Source organism: Sphaerodactylus townsendi, linkage group LG13, assembly GCF_021028975.2.
Source record: "Sphaerodactylus townsendi isolate TG3544 linkage group LG13, MPM_Stown_v2.3, whole genome shotgun sequence".
NCBI classification, from domain to species: domain Eukaryota; kingdom Metazoa; phylum Chordata; class Lepidosauria; order Squamata; family Sphaerodactylidae; genus Sphaerodactylus; species Sphaerodactylus townsendi.
In genome coordinates this window covers 37624757-37626365 of record NC_059437.1, presented here as the reverse complement: position 1 = coordinate 37626365, position 1609 = coordinate 37624757, and positions in this window count along the sequence as shown.

Genomic DNA, 1609 nt, shown 5'->3' with positions numbered 1-1609 from the left:
AAAAGCCTCTGTCTCCCTCCAAAGAGGAAGCGCCGGGCCGGCTGGGGGCTTTCCTTGGGGGAAAGGCCCCTGGGATCCAGAGGGCTCACTTCTTGGGTGGAATCCCTTGAATCGACCAATTTTCGAAATCCTAATTGGAAACCAGGAGCAGGCTTCTGTGGGTTTTTTTTTCAGGACTTCCCACCCAGGCCTTTCTTCCCTATTCTTAAACACAAAGGACCACATCGAGTTAATAGTAGTAGTAGAAGAAGAGTTTGGATTTATTTATATCCCACCTTTCTCTCCTGTAAGGAGATTCAAGGTGGCTTATAAGTTCCTTTCCCTTCCTCTCCCCACAGCATACACCTTGTGAGGTAGGTGGGGCTGAGAGAGTTCTGAGAGAACTGTGACTAGTCCAGGGTCACCAGCAGGAATGTAGGAGTGCGGAAACACATCTGGTTCACCAGATAAGCCTCTGCCACTCAGGTGGAGGAGTAAGGAATCAAACCTGGTTCTCCAGATTAGAATCCACCTGCTCTTCACCACTACACCACGCTAGTAATGGTTCACCTCTTCTCTGTTCCAGTTCCATTGATGACCTAGGGCCTTTCCCCACTTACCTTGGGCACTCCCCACTACAGGGGCGGCCACAGCGAAGCCACCCCAACGCTGCCGCGGTCGCGCCCCCTCAGCGTGCGGCATCCCTGGCGCTGGAGAAAACGGCGCCTGTTGATGACCCCGCGCAGAGCACGGGGTCGTGGGGAGCCAGGGCGCGCACCAGGGATGCCGCGCACTGAGAGCAGCGCGCGGCATAGGAGGGATCCCTTCAAGTGGAGAAAGGCTCCTAGTTGGGGAATCAGTGAAGTGTCTTGCATGTAGTGTCTTGCATGTATTTTGCAGTTATGCATCTATGGATTGAGAAGCATGAATATTAAAGATTGTTTCCATATGTCCTAGTTCAGAGGAGCCTTCACCTGTGTCCACATTTCATCACTCAGCATGGCCAGTCACGCCATGAGTGCCAGCTGCACCCAAACCTCAAACCCACCTGCAGGACGCAACCAGGGAATTTGGGAACCTAGAGGCTCTCAGATGTTCAGAGACTGGTCCCATCAATAAGCCCTCACCAGCATGTGCCAATGGTGGCCCGTACTGGCAGAAACTGATGGGAATTATGGATTCCCTGAGTATCTGAGAGCCCTCGCATCCCTAATCCCGTCCCGGTCCCTCTCCTGGCTCTGGCCATAGGTAAATTTGCCAGGTACTGATCAAAAGGGTGGAAGATAAGTAGTTCCTTTCTGTGGATGCTACCTGATCAAGACAGGGAGAGAGAAGAAAAGCCTGATCTTTTGTCAACAGCAATTTACTCCCAGAGTCCCAGCACTCACAATTCCACGTATATTCATGCACAGAGTTTATAAACTAAGGAAAATAGTCTGAAAATATAGAAAATTGTTCTATAGAAGCTACTTGACATCAGAGAAGTTAGCCAAAATAAACAAAAAGAACTCTTTGTTATGTTGGAAGTGTAATCAAGAAGTGGGAACATTTTATCATACGTGGTGAGATAGTAAGAAGGCAAAAGATTACTGGACGCAATTTCATAATCAAATCATAACTATCATCAAGC